Genomic DNA, 25594 nt, shown 5'->3' with positions numbered 1-25594 from the left:
ATAAAGGTGTGCTCCGGTGGCATGCTAACGGCAAAAGGTGTACTTCGGTGGCATGCTAACGGATAAAGGTGTGCTCCGGTGGCACACTAACGGTTAAAGGTGTGCTTCGGTGGCATGATAACGGTTAAAGGTGTGCTTCGGTGGTATGCTAACGGATAAAGGTGTGCTCCGGTGGCACACTAACGGTTAAAGGTGTGCTTCGATGGCATGCGAACTGTTAAAGGTGTGCTCCGGTGGCATGCTAACGGTTAAAGGTGTGCTCTGGTGGCATTCTAATTGTTAAAAGTGTGCTCTCGTGGCATTCTAATGGCTAAAGGTGTGCTCTGGGGCCTTGCTAACGGTTAAAGGTGTGCTCCGGTGGCATGCTAACGGTTAATGGTGTGCTTCGGTGGCATGCTAACGGTTAAAGGTGTGCTTAGATGGCATGCTCACGGTTAAAGGTGTGCTCCGGTGGCATGCTAACGGTTAAAGGTGTGCTCTGGTGACATTCTAACTGTTAAAGGTGTGCTCTCGTGGCATTCTAACGGTTAAAGGTGTGTTCCGGTGGTATGCTAACGGTAAAAGGTGTGCTTCGGTGACACGCTAACGGTTAAAGATGTGCTCCAGTGGCACGCTAATGGTAAAAGGTGTGTTCTGGTGGCACGCTAATGGCAAAAGGTGTGCTCCGGTGGCACGCTAACGTTAAAAGGTGCGTTCCGGTGGCATGCTAACGGCAAAAGGTGTGTTTGGGGGCATACTAACGGATAAAGGTGTGCTCTGGTGGCACACTAGCGGTTAAAGGTGTGCTTCTGTGGCATGCTAACGGTTAAAGGTGTGCTCCGTTGGCTTACTAAAGGTTATAGGTGTGCTTCTGTGGCATCGTAACGGTTAAAGGTGTGCTTCGGTGGCATTCTAATGGTAAAAATTGTGTTCTGGTGGCACGCTAACTGCAAAAGTTGTGTTCCGGTGGCACGCTAATGGCAAAAAGTGTGTTCGGTGGCACGCTAATGGTTAAAGGTGTGCTCCAGTGGCACGCTAACAGTAAAAGTTGTGTTACAGTGGCACGCTATTGGCAAAAGGTGTGTTCGGGGGCATACTAACGGATAAAGGTGTGCTCCAGTGGTATGCTAACGGTTAAAGGTGTGCTCTGGTGGCATGCTAAAGGTAAAAGGTGTGCTTCGGTGGCATGCTAACGATTAAAGGTGTGCTTCGGTGGCATGTTAACGGATAAAGCTGAGCTTCGGTGGCATGCTAACGGTTAAAGGTGTGCTTTGGTGGCATGCTAATGGATAAAGCTGAGCTTCGGTGGCATGCTAACGGTTAAAGGTGTGCTTCGGTGGCATAATAACGGCAAAAGGTGTGCTTCAGTGGCATGCTAATGGTTAAGGGTGTGCTTCGGTGGCATGATAACGGCAAAAGGTGTGCTTCGGTGGCATGCAAACGGATAAAGGTGTGCTTTCGTGGCATGCTAGAGGTTAAAAATGTGCTTCGGTGGCACACTAACGGTTAAAGGTGTGCTTCGGTGGCATGCTCACGGTTAAAAGTGTGCTAACAGTTATAGGTGTGCTTCGGTGGCATGCTTACGGTTAAAGTTGTGCTTCGGTGGCATGCAAACGGATAAAGTTGTGCTTTCGTGGCATGCTAGAGGTTAAAAGTGCGCTTCGGTGGCATGCTAACGGTTAAAGGTGTGCTTTGGTGGTATGCTAATGGATAAAGATGTGCTCCCATGGCATGGTAACAGTTATAGGTGTTCTCCGGTGGCACACTAACAGTTAAAGGCGTGCTTCGATGGCATGCTAACGGTTCAAGGTGTTCTCCGGTGGCAAGCCAATGGCTAAGGGTGTGCTCCGGTGGCATTCTAACGGTAAAAGGTGTTCGAGGGGCATGCTAACATATAAAGGTGTGCTTCAATGGCATGCTTACGGTCAAAGGTGTACTCTGGTGGCATTCTAACTGTTAAAGGTTTGCTATGGGGCCTTGCTAATGGTTAAAGGTGTGCTCCGGTGGCATGCTAACAGATAAAAGTGTGCTTCGTTGGTGTGCTAACGGTTAAAGGTGTGCTCCTTGGCATGCTAACGATTAAAGGTGTGCTCTGGTGGCATGCCTACGGTTAAAGTTGTGCTTTGTTGGCATGCTACCGGTTAAAGGTGTGCTCTGGTGGCATGCTAATGGATAAAGGTGTGCTTCGGTGGCACGCTAACGGTTAAAGGTGTGCTCCGGTGGCAGGCTAACGGTAAAAGGTGTTTTCCGGTGGTATGCTAACGGCAAAAAGTGTGTTCGGGGGCATACTAATAGATAAAGATGTGCTTCGGTGGCATGCTAAGGGGAAAAGGTGTGTTTCGGTGGCATGCTAACGGTTAAAGGTGTGCTTCTGTGGCATGCTAATGGATAAAGGTGTGCTTCCGTGGCATTCTAATGGTAAAAGTTGTGTTCCGGTGGCATGCTAACGGCAAAAAGTGTGTTCGGGGGGCATACTAACGGATAAAGGTGTGCTCCGGTGGCACGCTAATGGTTAAAGGTGTGCTCCGGTGGCACGCTAACAGTAAAAGTTGTGTTACAGTGGCACGCTAATGGCAAAAGCTGTGTTCGGGGGCATACTAATGGATAAAGATGTGCTCTGGTGGCACGCTAATGGTTAAAGGTGTGCTCCGGTGGCACACTAATGGTAAAAGGTGTGCTCCGGTGGCATGCTAATAGTAAAATGTGTGTTCCGGTGGTATGCTAACGGCAAAAGGTGTGCTCCGGGGCATACTAACAGATAAAGGTGAGCTTCGATGGCATGCTGACGGGAAAAGGTGGGTTTCGGTGGCATGCTAACGGCAAATGGGGTACAACGGTGGCACTTAATATAATATGGTCCACATAGCCTTCCATTTAATTTAATGGGCCCCACACGGTGTTCGATTTAATATAATGGGGCCAACATAGCCCTCTATTTAATAAAATTAGTTCCATAAAGCTTTCCATATAATATAATGGGCCCCACAAAGCTTTCCATATAATATAATGGGCCGCACATAGCCTTCCATTTAAATTAATGGGCCGCACATAGCCTTTAATTTAATATAATGCAAGCTATATGGAGCCCATTATGTTAAACGGAGGGTTATGCTCTGGTTGCACGCCAATGGCAAAGGATCTGTTCCCGTGGCACTACAATGGTAAAGGGTGTCATCTGGTGGCATGCCAGCAGCAAAAGGTGTGCTCTGGTGGCATACCAAAGGAAAGGGTATGCTGCGCTGGTATGCCAATGGCAAAGGGTGTACTCCTCTGGCATGCCAGATGCAAAAGGTGTGCTCCAGTGGCATGTTAACGGCAAAAGGTGTGCTTCGGCGGCATGCTAACGGCAAAAGGTGTGCTCCAATGGCAAGCCAATGGTAAAGGGTGTACTCCTCTGGCATGCCAGATGCAAAAGGTGTGCTCCAGTGGCATGTTAACGGGAAAAGTTGTGCTCTGGTGGCACGCTAACGGCAAAAGGTTTGTTCTGGTGGGATGCTAATGGAAAACGGTGTGACCCGGTGGCATGCTAACGGATAAAGGTGTCCTCCGGTGGCACGCTAGTGGTTAAAGGTGTGCTGCCATGGCAAGCCAATGGCAAAAGGTGTGTTTCGGTGGCACGTTAATGGAAAATGTGTGTTCGGGGAAACGCTAACGGTTAAAGGTGTGCTTCGATGGCACGCTAATGGTTAAAGGTGTGCTTCGGGGGCACGCTAACGGTTAAAGGTGTGCTCCGGTAAGATGCTAACGGTAAAAGGTATGTTCCAGGGGCATGCTAAGAACAAAAGGTGTGTTCCGGTGGCATGCTAACGGCAAAAGGTGTGTTCGGGGGCATACTAACAGATAAAGGTGTGCTCTGGTGGCACACTAATAGTTAAAGGTGTGCTTCGGTGGCATGCTAATGGATAAAGGTGTGCTCTAGTGGCATGCTAACGGATAAAGGTGTGGTGCGGTGGCATGCCAACAGTTAAAGGTGTGCAACGGTGGCATGTTAACAGTAAAACGTGTGCTTCGGTGGCATGCTAACGGTTAAAGGTGTGCTCCGGTGAGACACTAACGGTAAAAGGTATGTTCCGGTGGCATGCTAACAGCAAAAGGTGTGTTCCTGTGGCATGCTAACAGCAAAAGCTGTGTTCGGGGGCATACTAACAGATAAAGGTATGCTCCGGTGGCACACTAATGGCACACTAACGGTTAAAGGTGTGTTTTGGTGGCATGCTAGTGGTTAAAGGTGTGCTCTGGTGGCAAGCCAATGGCAAAAGTTGTACTTTGGTGGCACGCTAACGGAAAAAGGTGTGCTTCAGCGGCATGCTAATGGTTAAAAGTGTGCTCAGGTGGCATGCTAACGGTTAAAGGTGAGCTTCGGTGGCATGCTGACGGATAAAGCTGAGCTTCGGTTGCATGCTAACGGTTAAAGATGTGCTTCGGTGGCATGCTAACGGCAAAAGGTGTGTTTGGGGGCATACTAACAAATAAAGGTGTGCTCCGGTGGCACACTAACGGTTAAAGGTGTGCTTCGGTGGCATGCTAACGGTTAAAGGTGTGCTTCGGTGGCATGCTCTCGGTTAAAGGTGTGCTAACAAATATAGGTGTGCTTCGGTGGCATGCTTACGGTTAAAGGTTTGCTTCGGTGGCATGCAAACGGATAAAGTTGTGCTTTCATGGCATGCTAGAGGTTAAAAGTGCGCTTCGGTGGCATGCTAACGGTTAAAGGTGTGCTTTGGTGGTATGCTAATGGATAAAGATGTGCTCCCATGGCATGGTAACAGTTATAGGTGTTCTCCGGTGGCACACTAACAGTTAAAGGCGTGCTTCGGTGGCATGCTAACGGTTCAAGGTGTTCTCCGGTGCCAAGCCAATGGCTAAGGGTGTGCTCCGGTGGCATTCTAACGGTAAATGTGTTCGAGGGGCATGCTAACATATAAAGGTGTGCTTCAATGGCATGCTTACGGTCAAAGGTGTACTCTGGTGGCATTCTAACTGTTAAAGGTGTGCTATGGGGCCTTGCTAATGGTTAAAGGTGTGCTCCGGTGGCATGCTAACAGATAAAGGTGTGCTTCATTGGCATGCTAACGGTTAAAGGTGTGCTCCTTGGCATGCTAACGATTAAAGGTGTGCTCTGGTGGCATGCTACCGGTTAAAGGTGTGCTCTGGTGGCATGCTAATGGATAAAGGTGTGCTTCATTGGCATGCTAACAGCTAAAGGTGTGCTGCGGTGGCATGCTCGCGGTTAAAGATGTGCTCCGGTGGCATGCTAATGGTTAAAGGTGTGCTTCGGTGGCATGCTAACGGTTAAAGGTGTGCTTAGATGGCATGCTAACGGCAAAAGGTGTACTTCGGTGGCATGCTAACGGTTAAAGGTGTGCTCTGGTGACATTCTAACTGTTAAAGGTGTGCTTCGGTGGCATGATAACGGTTAAAGGTGTGTTCCGGTGGTATGCTAACGGTAAAAGGTGTGCTTCGGTGACACGCTAACGGTTAAAGATGTGCTCCAGTGGCACGCTAATGGTAAAAGGTGTGTTCTGGTGGAACGCTAATGGCAAAAGGTGTGCTCCAATGGCACGCTAACGTTAAAAGGTGCGTTCTGGTGGCATGCTAACGGCAAAAGGTGTGTTTGGGGGCATACTAACGGATAAAGGTGTGCTCTGGTGGCACACTAGCGGTTAAAGGTGTGCTTCTGTGGCATGCTAACGGTTAAAGGTGTGCTCCGTTGGCATACTAAATGTTATAGGTGTGCTTCTGTGGCATCGTAACTGTTAAAGGTGTGCTTCGGTGGCATTCTAATGGTAAAAGTTGTGTTCTGGTGGCAAGCTAACTGCAAAAGTTGTGTTCCGGTGGCACGCTAACGGCAAAAAGTGTGTTCGGTGGCACGCTAATGGTTAAAGGTGTGCTCCAGTGGCACGCTAACAGTAAAAGTTGTGTTACAGTGGCACGCTATTGGCAAAAGGTGTGTTCGGGGGCATACTAACGGATAAAGGTGTGCTCCAGTGGTATGCTAACGGTAAAAGGTGTGTTCTGGTGGCATGCTAATGGTAAAAGGTGTGCTTCGGTGGCACGCTAACGGTTAAAGGTGTACTCCGGTGGCAGGCTAACGGTAAAAGGTGTTTTCCGGTGGTATGCTAACGGCAAAAAGTGTGTTCGGGGGCATACTAATAGATAAAGATGTGCTTCGGTGGCATGCTAAGGGGAAAAGGTGTGTTTCGGTGGCATGCTAACGGTTAAAGGTGTGCTTCTGTGGCATGCTAACGGTTAAAGGTGTGCTTCTGTGGCATTCTAATGGTAAAAGTTGTGTTCCGGTGGCACGCTAACGGCAAAAAGTGTGTTCGGGGGGGCATACTAACGGATAAAGGTGTGCTCCGGTGGCATGCTAACGGTTAAAGGTGTGCTCCTGTGGCACGCTAACAGTAAAAGTTGTGTTACAGTGGCACGCTAATGGCAAAAGCTGTGTTCGGGGGCATACTAATGGATAAAGGTGTGCTCTGGTGGCACGCTAATGGTTAAAGGTGTGCTCCGGTGGCACGCTAACGGTAAAAGGTGTGCTCCGGTGGCATGCTAACAGTAAAATGTGTGTTCCGGTGGTATGCTAACGGCAAAAGGTGTGCTCCGGGGCATACTAACAGATAAAGGTGTGCTTCGATGGCATGCTGACGGGAAAAGGTGGGTTTCGGTGGCATGCTAGCGGATAAAGGTGTGCTCCGGTGGCATGCTAACGGCAAATGGGGTACAACGGTGGCACTTAATATAATATGGTCCACATAGCCTTCCATTTAATTTAATGGGCCCCACACGGTGTTCGATTTAATATAATGGGGCCAACATAGCCCTCTATTTAATAAAATTAGTTCCATAAAGCTTTCCATATAATATAATGGGCCCCACAAAGCTTTCCATATAATATAATGGGCCGCACATAGCCTTCCATTTAAATTAATGTGCCGCACACAGCCTTTAATTTAATATAATGCAAGCTATATGGAGCCCATTATGTTAAACGGAGGGTTATGCTCTGGTTGCACGCCAATGGCAAAGGATCTGTTCCCGTGGCACTACAATGGTAAAGGGTGTCATCTGGTGGCATGCCAGCGGCAAAAGGTGTGCTCTGGTGGCATACCAAAGGAAAGGGTATGCTGCGCTGGTATGCCAATGGCAAAGGGTGTACTCCTCTGGCATGCCAGATGCAAAAGGTGTGCTCCAGTGGCATGTTAACGGCAAAAGGTGTGCTTCGGTGGCATGCTAACGGCAAAAGGTGTGCTCCAATGGCAAGCCAATGGTAAAGGGTGTACTCCTCTGGCATGCCAGATGCAAAAGGTGTGCTCCAGTGGCATGTTAACGGGAAAAGTTGTGCTCTGGTGGCACGCTAACGGCAAAAGGTTTGTTCTGGTGGGATGCTAATGGAAAACGGTGTGACCCGGTGGCATGCTAACGGATAAAGGTGTCCCCGGTGGCACGCTAGTGGTTAAAGGTGTGCTGCCATGGCAAGCCAATGGCAAAAGGTGTGTTTCGGTGGCACGTTAATGGAAAATGTGTGTTTGGGGAAACGCTAACGGTTAAAGGTGTTCTTCGATGGCACGCTAATGGTTAAAGGTGTGCTTCGGGGGCACCCTAACGGTTAAAGGTGTGCTTCGGTAAGATGCTAACGGTGAAAGGTATGTTCCAGGCGCATGCTAAGAGCAAAAGGTGTGTTCCGGTGGCATGCTAACGGCAAAAGGTGTGTTCGGGGGCATACTAACAGATAAAGGTGTGCTCTGGTGGCACACTAATAGTTAAAGGTGTGCTTCGGTGGCATGCTAATGGATAAAGGTGTGCTCTGGTGGCATGCTAACGGATAAAGGTGTGGTGCGGTGGCATGCTAACAGTTAAAGGTGTGCAACGGTGGCATGCTAACAGTAAAACGTGTGCTTCGGTGGCATGCTAACGGTTAAAGGTGTGCTCCGGTGAGACACTAACGGTAAAAGGTATGTTCCGGTGGCATGCTAACAGCAAAAGGTGTGTTCCCGTGGCATGCTAACGGCAAAAGGTGTGTTCGGGGGCATACTAACAGATAAAGGTATGCTCCGGTGGCACACTAACGGTTAAAGGTGTGTTTTGGTGGCATGCTAGTGGTTAAAGGTGTGCTCTGGTGGCAAGCCAATGGCAAAAGGTGTGTTTTGGTGGCACGCTAACGGAAAAAGGTGTGCTTCGGCGGCATGCTAATGGTTAAAAGTGTGCTCCGGTGGCATGCTAACGGTTAAAGGTGTGCTTCGGTGGCATGCTGACGGATAAAGCTGAGCTTCGGTTGCATGCTAACGGTTAAAGATGTGCTTCGGTGGCATGCTAACGGCAAAAGGTGTGTTTGGGGGCATACTAACAAATAAAGGTGTGCTCCGGTGGCACACTAACGGTTAAAGGTGTGCTTCGGTGGCATGCTAACGGTTAAAGGTGTGCTTCGGTGGCATGCTAATGGATAGAAGTGTGCTCTGGTGGCACACTAACGGTTAAAGTTGTGCTTCGGTGGCATGCTAACTGGAATGGTTGCAGTGTGGTGGCATGCTAATGGGAAAAAAGTGTGCTTCGGTGGTATGCTAATGGTTAAAGGTGTGCTCTGGTGGCATGCTAACGGTTAAAGGTGTGCTCTGGTGACATTCTAACTGTTAAAGGTGTGCTCTCGTGGCATTCTAACGGTTAAAGGTGTGTTCCGGTGGTATGCTAACGGTAAAAGGTGTGCTTCGGTGACACGCTAACGGTTAAAGATGTGCTCCAGTGGCACGCTAATGGTAAAAGGTGTGTTCTGGTGGCACGCTAATGGCAAAAGGTGTGCTCCGGTGGCACGCTAACGTTAAAAGGTGCGTTCCGGTGGCATGCTAACGGCAAAAGGTGTGTTTGGGGGCATACTAACGGATAAAGGTGTGCTCTGGTGGCACACTAGCGGTTAAAGGTGTGCTTCTGTGGCATGCTAACGGTTAAAGGTGTGCTCCGTTGGCTTACTAAAGGTTATAGGTGTGCTTCTGTGGCATCGTAACGGTTAAAGGTGTGCTTCGGTGGCATTCTAATGGTAAAAATTGTGTTCTGGTGGCACGCTAACTGCAAAAGTTGTGTTCCGGTGGCACGCTAATGGCAAAAAGTGTGTTCGGTGGCACGCTAATGGTTAAAGGTGTGCTCCAGTGGCACGCTAACAGTAAAAGTTGTGTTACAGTGGCACGCTATTGGCAAAAGGTGTGTTCGGGGGCATACTAACGGATAAAGGTGTGCTCCAGTGGTATGCTAACGGTTAAAGGTGTGCTCTGGTGGCATGCTAAAGGTAAAAGGTGTGCTTCGGTGGCATGCTAACGATTAAAGGTGTGCTTCGGTGGCATGTTAACGGATAAAGCTGAGCTTCGGTGGCATGCTAACGGTTAAAGGTGTGCTTTGGTGGCATGCTAATGGATAAAGCTGAGCTTCGGTGGCATGCTAACGGTTAAAGGTGTGCTTCGGTGGCATAATAACGGCAAAAGGTGTGCTTCAGTGGCATGCTAATGGTTAAGGGTGTGCTTCGGTGGCATGATAACGGCAAAAGGTGTGCTTCGGTGGCATGCAAACGGATAAAGGTGTGCTTTCGTGGCATGCTAGAGGTTAAAAATGTGCTTCGGTGGCACACTAACGGTTAAAGGTGTGCTTCGGTGGCATGCTCACGGTTAAAAGTGTGCTAACAGTTATAGGTGTGCTTCGGTGGCATGCTTACGGTTAAAGTTGTGCTTCGGTGGCATGCAAACGGATAAAGTTGTGCTTTCGTGGCATGCTAGAGGTTAAAAGTGCGCTTCGGTGGCATGCTAACGGTTAAAGGTGTGCTTTGGTGGTATGCTAATGGATAAAGATGTGCTCCCATGGCATGGTAACAGTTATAGGTGTTCTCCGGTGGCACACTAACAGTTAAAGGCGTGCTTCGATGGCATGCTAACGGTTCAAGGTGTTCTCCGGTGGCAAGCCAATGGCTAAGGGTGTGCTCCGGTGGCATTCTAACGGTAAAAGGTGTTCGAGGGGCATGCTAACATATAAAGGTGTGCTTCAATGGCATGCTTACGGTCAAAGGTGTACTCTGGTGGCATTCTAACTGTTAAAGGTTTGCTATGGGGCCTTGCTAATGGTTAAAGGTGTGCTCCGGTGGCATGCTAACAGATAAAAGTGTGCTTCGTTGGTGTGCTAACGGTTAAAGGTGTGCTCCTTGGCATGCTAACGATTAAAGGTGTGCTCTGGTGGCATGCCTACGGTTAAAGTTGTGCTTTGTTGGCATGCTACCGGTTAAAGGTGTGCTCTGGTGGCATGCTAATGGATAAAGGTGTGCTTCGGTGGCACGCTAACGGTTAAAGGTGTGCTCCGGTGGCAGGCTAACGGTAAAAGGTGTTTTCCGGTGGTATGCTAACGGCAAAAAGTGTGTTCGGGGGCATACTAATAGATAAAGATGTGCTTCGGTGGCATGCTAAGGGGAAAAGGTGTGTTTCGGTGGCATGCTAACGGTTAAAGGTGTGCTTCTGTGGCATGCTAATGGATAAAGGTGTGCTTCCGTGGCATTCTAATGGTAAAAGTTGTGTTCCGGTGGCATGCTAACGGCAAAAAGTGTGTTCGGGGGGCATACTAACGGATAAAGGTGTGCTCCGGTGGCACGCTAATGGTTAAAGGTGTGCTCCGGTGGCACGCTAACAGTAAAAGTTGTGTTACAGTGGCACGCTAATGGCAAAAGCTGTGTTCGGGGGCATACTAATGGATAAAGATGTGCTCTGGTGGCACGCTAATGGTTAAAGGTGTGCTCCGGTGGCACACTAATGGTAAAAGGTGTGCTCCGGTGGCATGCTAATAGTAAAATGTGTGTTCCGGTGGTATGCTAACGGCAAAAGGTGTGCTCCGGGGCATACTAACAGATAAAGGTGAGCTTCGATGGCATGCTGACGGGAAAAGGTGGGTTTCGGTGGCATGCTAACGGCAAATGGGGTACAACGGTGGCACTTAATATAATATGGTCCACATAGCCTTCCATTTAATTTAATGGGCCCCACACGGTGTTCGATTTAATATAATGGGGCCAACATAGCCCTCTATTTAATAAAATTAGTTCCATAAAGCTTTCCATATAATATAATGGGCCCCACAAAGCTTTCCATATAATATAATGGGCCGCACATAGCCTTCCATTTAAATTAATGGGCCGCACATAGCCTTTAATTTAATATAATGCAAGCTATATGGAGCCCATTATGTTAAACGGAGGGTTATGCTCTGGTTGCACGCCAATGGCAAAGGATCTGTTCCCGTGGCACTACAATGGTAAAGGGTGTCATCTGGTGGCATGCCAGCAGCAAAAGGTGTGCTCTGGTGGCATACCAAAGGAAAGGGTATGCTGCGCTGGTATGCCAATGGCAAAGGGTGTACTCCTCTGGCATGCCAGATGCAAAAGGTGTGCTCCAGTGGCATGTTAACGGCAAAAGGTGTGCTTCGGCGGCATGCTAACGGCAAAAGGTGTGCTCCAATGGCAAGCCAATGGTAAAGGGTGTACTCCTCTGGCATGCCAGATGCAAAAGGTGTGCTCCAGTGGCATGTTAACGGGAAAAGTTGTGCTCTGGTGGCACGCTAACGGCAAAAGGTTTGTTCTGGTGGGATGCTAATGGAAAACGGTGTGACCCGGTGGCATGCTAACGGATAAAGGTGTCCTCCGGTGGCACGCTAGTGGTTAAAGGTGTGCTGCCATGGCAAGCCAATGGCAAAAGGTGTGTTTCGGTGGCACGTTAATGGAAAATGTGTGTTCGGGGAAACGCTAACGGTTAAAGGTGTGCTTCGATGGCACGCTAATGGTTAAAGGTGTGCTTCGGGGGCACGCTAACGGTTAAAGGTGTGCTCCGGTAAGATGCTAACGGTAAAAGGTATGTTCCAGGGGCATGCTAAGAACAAAAGGTGTGTTCCGGTGGCATGCTAACGGCAAAAGGTGTGTTCGGGGGCATACTAACAGATAAAGGTGTGCTCTGGTGGCACACTAATAGTTAAAGGTGTGCTTCGGTGGCATGCTAATGGATAAAGGTGTGCTCTAGTGGCATGCTAACGGATAAAGGTGTGGTGCGGTGGCATGCCAACAGTTAAAGGTGTGCAACGGTGGCATGTTAACAGTAAAACGTGTGCTTCGGTGGCATGCTAACGGTTAAAGGTGTGCTCCGGTGAGACACTAACGGTAAAAGGTATGTTCCGGTGGCATGCTAACAGCAAAAGGTGTGTTCCTGTGGCATGCTAACAGCAAAAGCTGTGTTCGGGGGCATACTAACAGATAAAGGTATGCTCCGGTGGCACACTAATGGCACACTAACGGTTAAAGGTGTGTTTTGGTGGCATGCTAGTGGTTAAAGGTGTGCTCTGGTGGCAAGCCAATGGCAAAAGTTGTACTTTGGTGGCACGCTAACGGAAAAAGGTGTGCTTCAGCGGCATGCTAATGGTTAAAAGTGTGCTCAGGTGGCATGCTAACGGTTAAAGGTGAGCTTCGGTGGCATGCTGACGGATAAAGCTGAGCTTCGGTTGCATGCTAACGGTTAAAGATGTGCTTCGGTGGCATGCTAACGGCAAAAGGTGTGTTTGGGGGCATACTAACAAATAAAGGTGTGCTCCGGTGGCACACTAACGGTTAAAGGTGTGCTTCGGTGGCATGCTAACGGTTAAAGGTGTGCTTCGGTGGCATGCTCTCGGTTAAAGGTGTGCTAACAAATATAGGTGTGCTTCGGTGGCATGCTTACGGTTAAAGGTTTGCTTCGGTGGCATGCAAACGGATAAAGTTGTGCTTTCATGGCATGCTAGAGGTTAAAAGTGCGCTTCGGTGGCATGCTAACGGTTAAAGGTGTGCTTTGGTGGTATGCTAATGGATAAAGATGTGCTCCCATGGCATGGTAACAGTTATAGGTGTTCTCCGGTGGCACACTAACAGTTAAAGGCGTGCTTCGGTGGCATGCTAACGGTTCAAGGTGTTCTCCGGTGCCAAGCCAATGGCTAAGGGTGTGCTCCGGTGGCATTCTAACGGTAAATGTGTTCGAGGGGCATGCTAACATATAAAGGTGTGCTTCAATGGCATGCTTACGGTCAAAGGTGTACTCTGGTGGCATTCTAACTGTTAAAGGTGTGCTATGGGGCCTTGCTAATGGTTAAAGGTGTGCTCCGGTGGCATGCTAACAGATAAAGGTGTGCTTCATTGGCATGCTAACGGTTAAAGGTGTGCTCCTTGGCATGCTAACGATTAAAGGTGTGCTCTGGTGGCATGCTACCGGTTAAAGGTGTGCTCTGGTGGCATGCTAATGGATAAAGGTGTGCTTCATTGGCATGCTAACAGCTAAAGGTGTGCTGCGGTGGCATGCTCGCGGTTAAAGATGTGCTCCGGTGGCATGCTAATGGTTAAAGGTGTGCTTCGGTGGCATGCTAACGGTTAAAGGTGTGCTTAGATGGCATGCTAACGGCAAAAGGTGTACTTCGGTGGCATGCTAACGGTTAAAGGTGTGCTCTGGTGACATTCTAACTGTTAAAGGTGTGCTTCGGTGGCATGATAACGGTTAAAGGTGTGTTCCGGTGGTATGCTAACGGTAAAAGGTGTGCTTCGGTGACACGCTAACGGTTAAAGATGTGCTCCAGTGGCACGCTAATGGTAAAAGGTGTGTTCTGGTGGAACGCTAATGGCAAAAGGTGTGCTCCAATGGCACGCTAACGTTAAAAGGTGCGTTCTGGTGGCATGCTAACGGCAAAAGGTGTGTTTGGGGGCATACTAACGGATAAAGGTGTGCTCTGGTGGCACACTAGCGGTTAAAGGTGTGCTTCTGTGGCATGCTAACGGTTAAAGGTGTGCTCCGTTGGCATACTAAATGTTATAGGTGTGCTTCTGTGGCATCGTAACTGTTAAAGGTGTGCTTCGGTGGCATTCTAATGGTAAAAGTTGTGTTCTGGTGGCAAGCTAACTGCAAAAGTTGTGTTCCGGTGGCACGCTAACGGCAAAAAGTGTGTTCGGTGGCACGCTAATGGTTAAAGGTGTGCTCCAGTGGCACGCTAACAGTAAAAGTTGTGTTACAGTGGCACGCTATTGGCAAAAGGTGTGTTCGGGGGCATACTAACGGATAAAGGTGTGCTCCAGTGGTATGCTAACGGTAAAAGGTGTGTTCTGGTGGCATGCTAATGGTAAAAGGTGTGCTTCGGTGGCACGCTAACGGTTAAAGGTGTACTCCGGTGGCAGGCTAACGGTAAAAGGTGTTTTCCGGTGGTATGCTAACGGCAAAAAGTGTGTTCGGGGGCATACTAATAGATAAAGATGTGCTTCGGTGGCATGCTAAGGGGAAAAGGTGTGTTTCGGTGGCATGCTAACGGTTAAAGGTGTGCTTCTGTGGCATGCTAACGGTTAAAGGTGTGCTTCTGTGGCATTCTAATGGTAAAAGTTGTGTTCCGGTGGCACGCTAACGGCAAAAAGTGTGTTCGGGGGGGCATACTAACGGATAAAGGTGTGCTCCGGTGGCATGCTAACGGTTAAAGGTGTGCTCCTGTGGCACGCTAACAGTAAAAGTTGTGTTACAGTGGCACGCTAATGGCAAAAGCTGTGTTCGGGGGCATACTAATGGATAAAGGTGTGCTCTGGTGGCACGCTAATGGTTAAAGGTGTGCTCCGGTGGCACGCTAACGGTAAAAGGTGTGCTCCGGTGGCATGCTAACAGTAAAATGTGTGTTCCGGTGGTATGCTAACGGCAAAAGGTGTGCTCCGGGGCATACTAACAGATAAAGGTGTGCTTCGATGGCATGCTGACGGGAAAAGGTGGGTTTCGGTGGCATGCTAGCGGATAAAGGTGTGCTCCGGTGGCATGCTAACGGCAAATGGGGTACAACGGTGGCACTTAATATAATATGGTCCACATAGCCTTCCATTTAATTTAATGGGCCCCACACGGTGTTCGATTTAATATAATGGGGCCAACATAGCCCTCTATTTAATAAAATTAGTTCCATAAAGCTTTCCATATAATATAATGGGCCCCACAAAGCTTTCCATATAATATAATGGGCCGCACATAGCCTTCCATTTAAATTAATGTGCCGCACACAGCCTTTAATTTAATATAATGCAAGCTATATGGAGCCCATTATGTTAAACGGAGGGTTATGCTCTGGTTGCACGCCAATGGCAAAGGATCTGTTCCCGTGGCACTACAATGGTAAAGGGTGTCATCTGGTGGCATGCCAGCGGCAAAAGGTGTGCTCTGGTGGCATACCAAAGGAAAGGGTATGCTGCGCTGGTATGCCAATGGCAAAGGGTGTACTCCTCTGGCATGCCAGATGCAAAAGGTGTGCTCCAGTGGCATGTTAACGGCAAAAGGTGTGCTTCGGTGGCATGCTAACGGCAAAAGGTGTGCTCCAATGGCAAGCCAATGGTAAAGGGTGTACTCCTCTGGCATGCCAGATGCAAAAGGTGTGCTCCAGTGGCATGTTAACGGGAAAAGTTGTGCTCTGGTGGCACGCTAACGGCAAAAGGTTTGTTCTGGTGGGATGCTAATGGAAAACGGTGTGACCCGGTGGCATGCTAACGGATAAAGGTGTCCCCGGTGGCACGCTAGTGGTTAAAGGTGTGCTGCCATGGCAAGCCAATGGCAAAAGGTGTGTTTCGGTGGCACGTTAATGGAAAATGTGTGTTTGGGGAAACGCTAACGGTTAAAGGTGTTCTTCGATGGCACGCTAATGGTTAAAGGTGTGCTTCGGGGGCACCCTAACGGTTAAAGGTGTGCTTCGGTAAGATGCTAACGGTGAAAGGTATGTTCCAGGCGCATGCTAAGAGCAAAAGGTGTGTTCCGGTGGCATGCTAACGGCAAAAGGTGTGTTCGGGGGCATACTAACAGATAAAGGTGTGCTCTGGTGGCACACTAATAGTTAAAGGTGTGCTTCGGTGGCATGCTAATGGATAAAGGTGTGCTCTGGTGGCATGCTAACGGATAAAGGTGTGGTGCGGTGGCATGCTAACAGTTAAAGGTGTGCAACGGTGGCATGCTAACAGTAAAACGTGTGCTTCGGTGGCATGCTAACGGTTAAAGGTGTGCTCCGGTGAGACACTAACGGTAAAAGGTATGTTCCGGTGGCATGCTAACAGCAAAAGGTGTGTTCCCGTGGCATGCTAACGGCAAAAGGTGTGTTCGGGGGCATACTAACAGATAAAGGTATGCTCCGGTGGCACACTAACGGTTAAAGGTGTGTTTTGGTGGCATGCTAGTGGTTAAAGGTGTGCTCTGGTGGCAAGCCAATGGCAAAAGGTGTGTTTTGGTGGCACGCTAACGGAAAAAGGTGTGCTTCGGCGGCATGCTAATGGTTAAAAGTGTGCTCCGGTGGCATGCTAACGGTTAAAGGTGTGCTTCGGTGGCATGCTGACGGATAAAGCTGAGCTTCGGTTGCATGCTAACGGTTAAAGATGTGCTTCGGTGGCATGCTAACGGCAAAAGGTGTGTTTGGGGGCATACTAACAAATAAAGGTGTGCTCCGGTGGCACACTAACGGTTAAAGGTGTGCTTCGGTGGCATGCTAACGGTTAAAGGTGTGCTTCGGTGGCATGCTAATGGATAGAAGTGTGCTCTGGTGGCACACTAACGGTTAAAGTTGTGCTTCGGTGGCATGCTAACTGGAATGGTTGCAGTGTGGTGGCATGCTAATGGGAAAAAAGTGTGCTTCGGTGGTATGCTAATGGTTAAAGGTGTGCTCCGGTGGCAAGCCAATGGCAAAAGGTGTGTTCCGGTGGCACGCTAATGGCACACTAACGTTTAAAGGTGTGTTTCGGTGGCATGTTAGTGGTTAAAGGTGTGCTCTGGTGGCAAGTCAATGGCAAAAGGTGTGTTTTGGTGGCATGCTAATGGAAAAAGGTGTGCTTCGGTGGCATGCTAACGGTTAAAGGTGTGCTCTGGTGGCATGCTAAAGGTAAAAGGTGTGCTTCGGTGGCATGCTAACGGTTAAAGGTGTGCTTCGGTGGCATGCTAACGGATAAAGCTGAGCTTCGGTGGCATGCTAACGGTTAAAGATGTGCTTCGGTGGCATGCTAACGGCAAAAGGTGTGTTTGGTGGCATACTAACAGATAAAGGTGTGCTCCGGTGGCACACTAACGGTTAAAGGTGTGCTTTGGTGGCATGCTAATGGTTAAAGGTGTGCTTCGGTGGCATGCTAACGGATAAAAGTGTGCTCCGGTGGCACACTAACGGTTAAAGGTGTGCTTCGGTGGCATGCTAACTGGAAAGGGTGCAGTTTGGTGGCTTGCTAATGGGGAAAATAGTGTGCTTCGGTGGTATGCTAATGGTTAAAGGTGCGCTCCGGTGGCAAGCCAATGGCAAAAGGTGTGTTCCGGTGGCACGCTAATGGCACACTAAAGGTGTGTTTCAGTGGCATGCTAGTGGTTAAAGGTGTGCTCTGGTGGCAAGCCAACGGCAAAAGGTGTGTTTTGGTGGCACGCTAATGGAAAAAGGTGTGCTTCGGTGGCATGCTAATGGTTAAAGGTGTGCTCTGGTGGCATGCTAAAGGTAAAAGGTGTGCTTCGGTGGCATGCTAACGGTTAAAGGTGTGCTTCGGTGGCATGCTAACGGATAAAGCTGAGCTTCGGTGGCATGCTATCGGTTAAAGGTGTGCTTCGGTGGCATGCTAATGGATAATGCTGAGCTTCGATGGCATGCTAATGGTTAAAGGTGTGCTTCGGTGGCATGATAACGGCAAAAGGTGTGCTTCGGCGGCATGCAAACGGATAAAGGTGTGCTTTCGTGGCATGCTAGAGGTTAAAAATGTGCTTCGGTGGCACACTAACGGTTAAAGGTGTGCTTCGGTGGCATGCTCATGGTTAAAGGTGTGCTAACGGTTACAGGTGTGCTTCGGTGGCATGAAAACGGATAAAGGTGTGCTTTCGTGGCATGCTAGAGGTTAAAAGTGTGCTTCGGTGGCATGCTAACGGTTAAAGGTGTGCTTTGGTGGTATGCTAATGGATAAAGATGTGCTCCCATGGCATGGTAACTGTTATAGGTGTTCTCCGGTGGCACACTAACAGTTAAAGGCGCGCTTCGGTGGCATGCTAACGGTTCAAGGTGTTCTCCGGTGGCAAGCCAATGGCTAAGGGAGTGCTCCGGTGGCATTCTAACGGTAAAAGGTGTTCGAGGGGCATGCTAACATATAAAGGTGTGCTCCGGTGGCATGCGAACGGATAAAGGTGTGGTCCGGTGGCATGCTAACGGTTAAAGGTGTGCTCTGGTGGCATTCTAACTGTTAAAGGTGTGCTATGGGGCCTTGCTAATGGTTAAAGGTGTGCTCCGGTGGCATGCTAACAGATAAAGGTGTGCTTCGTTGGCGTGCTAACGGTTAAAGGTGTGCTCCTTGGCATGCTAACGGTTAAAGGTGTGCTCTGGTGGCATGCCTACGGTTAAAGGTGTGCTTTTTTGGCATGCTAACAGTTAAAGGTGTACTCTGGTGGCATGCTAACGGTTAAAGGTGTGCTCCTGTGGCATGCTAATGGATAAAGGTGTGCTTCGTTGGCATGCTAACAGCTAAAGGTGTGCTGCGGTGGCATGCTCACGGTTAAAGATGTGCTACGGTGGCATGCTAGTGGTTAAAGGTGTGCTCTGGTGGCATGCTAACCAATAAAGGTGTGCTCCGGTGGCATGCTAATGGCAAAAGGTTTACTTCGGTGGCATGATAACGGTTAAAGGTCTGCTTCGGTGGCATGCTAACAGATAAAGATGTGCTCCAGTGGCACACTAACGGTTAAAGGTGTGCTTCGATGGCATGCTCACGGTTAAAGGTGTGCTCCGGTGGCATGCTAGCGGTTAAAGGTGTGCTCTAGTGGCATTCTAACTGTTAAAGGTGTGCTCTCGTGGCATTCTAACGGTTAAAGATGTGCTTCGGTGGCATGCTAACGGGTAAAGGTGTGCTTCGGTGGCATGCTAACGGTTAAAGGTGTGCTTCGATGGCATGCTCACGGTTAAAGGTGTGCTCCGGTGCCATGCTAACGGATAAAGGTGTGCTTCATTGGCATGCTAACGGTTAAAGGTGTGCTCCTTGGCATGCTAGCGGTTAAAGGTGTGCTCCGGTGGCATGCTAACGGTTAAAGGTGTGCTCCAGTGGCATGTTAACAGTTAAAGGTGTGCTCTGTTGGCATGCTAACGGTTAAAGGTGTGCTCCGGTGGCATGCTAACGGTTAAAGGTGTGCTTCGGTGGCATGCTAACGGATAAAGCTGAGCTTCGGTGGCATGCTAACGGTTAAAGATGTGCTTTGGTGGCATGCTAACGGATAAAAGTGTGCTCCGTTGGCACACTAACGGTTAAAGGTGTGCTTCGGTGGCATGCTAACGGTTAAAGGTGTGCTTCGGTGGCATGCTAACGGATAAAAGTGTGCTCCGTTGGCACACTAACGGTTAAAGGTGTGCTTCGGTGGCATGCTAACTGGAATGGGTGCAGTTTGGTGGCATGCTAATGGGAAAAAAGTGTGCTTCGGTGGTATGCTACTGGTTAAAGGTGTGCTCCGGTGGCAAGAAAATGGCAAAAGGTGTGTTCCGGTGGCACGCTAATGCCACACTAACGGTTAAAGGTGTGTTTCGGTGGCATGCTAGTGGTTAAAGGTGTGCTCTGGTGACAAGCCAACGGCAAAAGGTGTGTTTTGGTGGCATGCTAATGGAAAAAAGGTGTGCTTCGGTGGCATGCTAACGGTTAAAGGTGTGCTCTGGTGGCATGCTAAAGGTAAAAGGTGTGCTTCGGTGGCATGCTAACGATTAAAGGTGTGCTTCGGTGGCATGTTAACGGATAAAGCTGAGCTTCGGTGGCATGCTAACGGTTAAAGGTGTGCTTCGGTGGCATGCTAATGGATAAAGCTGAGCTTCGGAGGCATGCTAACGGTTAAAGGTGTGCTTCGGTGGCATGATAATGGCAAAAGGTGTGCTTCAGTGGCATGCTAATGGTTAAGGGTGTGCTTCGGTGGCATGATAACGGCAAAAGGTGTGCTTCGGTGGCATGCAAACGGATAAAGGTGTGCTTTCGTGGCATGCTAGAGGTTAAAAATGTGCTTCGGTGGCACACTAACGGTTAAAGGTGTGCTTCGGTGGCATGCTCACGGTTAAAGGTGTGCTAACAGTTATAGGTGTGCTTCGGTGGCATGCTTACGGTTAAAGTTGTGCTTCGGTGGCATGCAAACGGATAAAGTTGTGCTTTCGTGGCATGCTAGAGGTTAAAAGTGCGCTTCGGTGGCATGCTAACGGTTAAAGGTGTGCTTTGGTGGTATGCTAATGGATAAAGATCTGCTCCCATGGCATGGTAACAGTTATAGGTTTTCTCCGGTGGCACACTAACAGTTAAAGGCGTGCTTCGGTGGCATGCTAACGGTTCAAGGTGTTCTCCGGTGGCAAGCCAATGGCTAAGGGTGTGCTCCGGTGGCATTCTAACGGTAAAAGGTGTTCGAGGGGCATGCTAACATATAAAGGTGTGCTTCAATGGCATGCTTACGGTCAAAGGTGTACTCTGGTGGCATTCTAACTGTTAAAGGTGTGCTATGGGGCCTTGCTAATGGTTAAAGGTGTGCTCCGGTGGCATGCTAACAGATAAAGGTGTGCTTCGTTGGCGTGCTAACGGTTAAAGGTGTGCTCCTTGGCATGCTAACGATTAAAGGTGTGCTCTGGTGGCATGCCTACGGTTAAAGGTGTGCTTTGTTGGCATGCTACCGGTTAAAGGTGTGCTCTGGTGGCATGCTAATGGATAAAGGTGTGCTTCGTTGGCATGCTAACAGCTAAAGGTGTGCTGCGGTGGCATGCTCGCAGTTAAAGATGTGCTCCGGTGGCATGCTAATGGTTAAAGGTGTGCTCTGGTGGCATGCTAACCAATAAAGGTGTGCTCCGGTGGGATGCTAACGGCAAAAGGTGTACTTCGGTGGCATGCTAACGGATAAAGGTGTGCTTCATTGGCGTGCTAACGGTTAAAGGTGTGCTCCTTGGCATGCTAACGAATAAAGGTGTGCTCTGGTGGCATGCCTACGGTTAAAGGTGTGCTTTGTTGGCATGCTACCGGTTAAAGGTGTGCTCTGGTGGCATGCTAATGGATAAAGGTGTGCTTCGTTGGCAAGCTAACAGCTAAAGGTGTGCTGCGGTGTCATGATCGCGGTTAAAGATGTGCTCCGGTGGCATGCTAATGGTTAAAGGTGTGCTCTGGTGGCATGCTAACCAATAAAGGTGTGCTCCGGTGGCATGCTAACGGCAAAAGGTGTACTTCGGTGGCATGCTAACGGATAAAGGTGTGCTCCGGTGGCACACTAACGGTTTGAGGTGTGCTTCGGTGGCATGATAACGGTTAAAGGTGTGCTTCGGTGGCACGCTAACGGATAAAGGTGTGCTCCGGTTTCACACTAACGGTTAAAGGTGTGCTTCGATGGCATGCGAACGGTTAAAGGTGTGCTCCGGTGGCATGCTAACGGTTAAAGGTGTGCTCTGGTGGCATTCTAACTGTTAAAAGTGTGCTCTCGTGGCATTCTAATGGTTAAAGGTGTGCTCTGGGGCCTTGCTAACGGTTAAAGGTGTGCTCCGGTGGCATGCTAACGGTTAAAGGTGTGCTCTGGTGACATTCTAACTGTTAAAGGTGTGCTCTCATGGCATTCTAACGGTTAAAGGTGTGCTCTGGGGCCTTGCTAACGGTTAAAGGTGTGCTCCGGTGGCATGCTAACGGATAAAGGTGTGCTTCGTTGGCATGCTAATGGTTAAAGGTGTCCTCCTTGGCATGCTAGCGGTTAAAGGTGTGCTCCGGTGGCATGCTAACGGTTAAAGGTGTGCTCCGGTGGCATGCTAACGGTTAAAGGTGTGCGCTGTTGGCATGCTAACGGTTAAAGGTGTGCTCCGGTGGCATGCTAACGGATAAAGGTGTGCTTTGTTGGCATGCTAACGGCTAAAGGTGTGCTGTGGTGGCATGCTCACGGTTAAAGGTGTGCTCCGGTGGCATGCTAACGGTTAAAGGTGTGCTCTGGTGGCATTCTAACTGTTAAAAGTGTGCTCTCGTGGCATTCTAATGGTTAAAGGTTTGCTCTGGGGCCTTGCTAACGGTTAAAGGTGTGCTCCGGTGGCATGCTAACGGTTAAAGGTGTGCTTCGGTGGCATGCTAACGGTTAAAGGTGTGCTTCGATGGCATGCTCACGGTTAAAGGTGTGCTCCGGTGGCACCCAAACAGTAAAGGGTTTTGGAAATGTCACATGTGAAGTCATACTCGAACAGTGTTCCTTGTTGCAGGGAACAAAACCATGACCGGGTGCAACAGCGAAATAAGACCAAATAACAGCGAGTAAAAAACAATCAAAGAAATGCCACAGCAGACAAGTAAGTGATTGTGATTCTTTAAACGGTGATGTATGGTCAGATGAAGAGGAATGCAGTAAGTTAGTAAATATGATTAACATGTTAATAAAGTGTCTGAAATGTATGAACGAGAAAGAGAAAAAGGTGGATTGTTACAGGGATGAACACTGAGAATAGTGAGTGACGTAGTGTCACTATTAGTGTTGGGCGAGCACTAAAATGCTCGGGTGCCCGAAGCTCGGGCCGATCTCGCCGTGATACTCGGGTGCTCGACCCGAGCAACGAGCCCAATGTTAGTCTATGGGAGACTCGAGCATTTTTGCGGCGGCTCGCCCGGCAGTCTTTTAAAAGCCTAACAAGTGCCCAAAACGATAGTGACAGTGCTCAAATGACATGGGGACAGCATGGGGATCGCCCCAGTAAGCATTTCTGACCCCCAGGTCACTGCTGTCAACAACGTGGTCAGAGGTATTAAGCCACTTTTACAGGCTCAAAATAAAACGTTCAAAAACGAAAGTGAAAGTGCTTTCCTGTGAAATATGTTAAGGATAGTGTTGAGCGATACCTTCCGATATCAGGAAATATCGTATCGGATTGGATCGGACCGATACCCAAAAAGTATCGGATATCGCCGATTCCGATACCGGAAACCAATGCAAGTCAATGGGACACAAATATCGGAATGAAAATAAACCCTTTCTTTCCTTGTAGGTTAATTCTACATGAAGTAAAACAACTAAGAATAATGTAGAATGTATTACGCGAAAAGCCGGCAATTCAGCAGCGGCATACACCGGTACCCGACAATTTACAACAGAAAGAATAGAGCTTCACACATAGATTAGATAGATAGAAACATGTTAGTCACATATATATGAAGTACAGTGACAGTGTTGCTTACTGTACTTGTCATTTAGTGTAAAGGATTTATTTAAAAAAATAATTGTGTTTTCATGCACTGTCTCTTTAAAAAAGCCGGCCGGCAATTCAGCTGCGGTACCCGACAATTTATAACAGACAGAATAGAGCTTCACACGTAGATTAGATAGATAGAAACATGTCAGTCACATATATATGAAGTACAGCGACAGTGTTGCTTACTGTACTTGTCATTTAGTGTAAAGGATTTATTTAAAAAAATAATAGTGTTTTCATGCACAGTCTCTTTAAAAAAGCCGGCCGGCAATTCAGCATCTGTACCCGACAATTTAGAATAGAAGGAATAGAGAATCATACATAGATTAGATAGATAGAAACATGTCAGTCACATATATAATAAGTACAGTGATAGTGTTGATTACTGTACTTGTCATTTAGTGTTAAAATAAAGGATTTGTTTAAAAAAAAATTGGCGTGGGGTTCCCCGTAATTTTAGACTCTAGCGGAGGTTAAGCAGACGGCTGGGGCAGATGTTTGAAGCCTGGGAAGGGGATAATACCCACGGAGCTTCCCAGGCTACTAATATCAGCCCCCAGCTGAATATCTAGCCTTTACTAGCTATTAATATGGGGGACCCCCTCAAAAAAATGACGTGGGGTCCCCCCTAATTTAATAGCTAGCAAAGGCTAGGCAGACAGCTGGGGGCTGATATTAATAGCCCAGGAAGGGTGCCATGAATATTGGCCCCCTCCCAGGCTAGAAACACCAGCCGTCAGCCGCCCTAGAAATGGCGCATCCATAGGATGCGCCAATTCTGGCACTTAGCCTCGCTCTTCCCACTGCCCTGTAGCGGTGGCAGTGGGGTAATAGGGTTGGGGTTGATGTCAGCTTATAATGCCAGCTGACATCAAGCCCAGGTTAGTAATGGAGAGGCGTCTATAAGACACCCCCATTACTAACCCCATAGTCAAAGTTAAAAAAAAACCCACAAACACCCAGAATAAAGTCCTTTAATTGAAATAAACACACAATTCTTTATTGTTCTAAATTAAACTCTACTTACCATCACGCCCATTCCAGCTGAAGCCAGCTATCTCCTGCAATAAAAGAAAAATAATAAAGCAACCTCATCCTTACCTTTCCATGGTTCCCAGGACAGCTTCAGCTCTGCTACATCGAGATGACAGGCTGGACCACAGCAGAACGCTGCCATCCAGCCTGTTATCCCGCAGACACTGAGAAGTGCAGGCATGATTGCGCTCCTCAGTGTCTCTCTGTGACGGCATAAAGATGAGCCGAGTTCATGTCCAATGAACTAAGCTCACCTCATGCACGTCACAGAACAGCCAGAGCCGGCCAGCTCACTACACGCCCCCCCACTCAAAGGTTGGCAGTCCCTGCCAACGACCGGCTCCAGGGTGGCGATGGCTGTGGATGTGACAGGGGGCGGCTGGGAAGAGGGCCACACATATTGGTCTCTGTAGGACTGTCCTGGAGGTACCCCTGCAGTGGTCCTTGTTGTCCGCCTAACGGGTTGGATCCCCTCTCTCCTATCAGTCACCCCACTCTCTTTCCCAGTCGACATGTCAGTAGAGGAGGTAATCGGTTCAAGTGCGTCAGTCGGACGGACAGGGGTAGGCATGCATTCAGTCTCTACATCCCCGGGGTCAGTGTCTCCGACAGTATTAGTGATATCCATCTCTCTAGGTATCACAGTAGGGGAGTCAGGCTGGGAACGGCAGGGGTGCAACATATTACGGTGCAAAGTTCGGATGCTGCCCCTGTCTTCGCCCTGCACTCGATAGACGGGGCCACCGGGGTACGGCTGTCCAATTACTCGATAGACTTCGGTCTCCCACTTGGGCCGGAGTTTCCCTTGCGGCTTCTTTATTCGGACTAGGACCAGTTGACCTACATTCAGTGGGTCTTCTTGTACCGGAAGTGGGTCAGCGTGCACTTGATCCTGAATTTGTCGGCCTACTAGCCGGTAGACAGTCTCCATTCTCTGGCGGTGTGTTTGTAGCCAGGAAGGATAGTTACCACAGGTATTTTCTTCGGAGCTAGAGAGTTGCAACTCATGGATGTCTTTGCCTGGACGGCCAAAGAGAAGGGTGTATGGGGTGTATCCGGTGACGGAATGGACCTGATTATTATAGGCCCACAGCAGTTCCGGGAGGAATCGAGGCCAGTCGGGCTTTTTGTCTTCAGCCATAGTCCGGATCAGTTGTAAGAGGGTCCGGTTAAAGCGTTCACACGCGCCATTCCCTTGTGGATGGTAAGGGGTGGTCCTGGACTTCTTGATTCCATACATCCGTTGGAGTTCTTCAATGACTCGCCCTTCGAAACAAGCCCCCTGATCAGAGTGTAGCCGCTCCGGACACCCGTAGACCCGAACGAATTGCTGACAGATAGCCTGTGCAGCTGATTCAGCAGTCTGATCCTTGGTAGCAACAGC

The sequence above is a fragment of the Phyllobates terribilis genome, unplaced genomic scaffold, assembly GCF_046119375.1.
Source record: "Phyllobates terribilis strain yellow unplaced genomic scaffold, ASM4611937v1 Scaffold_1__5_contigs__length_1240528914, whole genome shotgun sequence".
Classification (NCBI taxonomy): Eukaryota; Metazoa; Chordata; class Amphibia; order Anura; family Dendrobatidae; genus Phyllobates; species Phyllobates terribilis.
The sequence above is the reverse complement of the archived record's forward strand: the minus strand, read 5'-3'. Positions refer to the sequence as shown.